This window comes from Sylvia atricapilla, chromosome 1 (assembly GCF_009819655.1).
Source record: "Sylvia atricapilla isolate bSylAtr1 chromosome 1, bSylAtr1.pri, whole genome shotgun sequence".
Taxonomy (NCBI): Eukaryota; Metazoa; Chordata; class Aves; order Passeriformes; family Sylviidae; genus Sylvia; species Sylvia atricapilla.
Window position 1 is genome coordinate 44,059,476 of NC_089140.1, and position 371 is coordinate 44,059,846.

Consider the following 371-nt stretch of genomic DNA (forward strand, 5'->3'; position numbering starts at 1 on the left):
CTCGACGCGCCCCCAGGCTACCATCGGGTGCCGTGGCAAGCACGGGCGATGCGCTGGCCGGGAGCTCCCGCTCGTCCTGCCCCATCCACAGGGATCCCAGTCCTGTCGTACGCGGACAGGCGGACAGGAGGACAAGCGCACAGAGGGACAGGAGGACAGGCGGGGCGGCAGGGGCTGGCTCCCCGAGCCCGGCTCCGAGCGCGCACGCGCCGTCCCTCCCGGCTCGGCCAATCCGCGGCCGCTTCGCCGCCGCCCTCCCCGCTCCCGCCGCGCGCGTGCTCACGCACCGCAACGTCAGCGCCTCTCGCCGCTCTTTGGAGACGCCCCCGAGCGGCCGGCGGCGCTCATTGGCCGCCGCGAGGCGGCGCGTG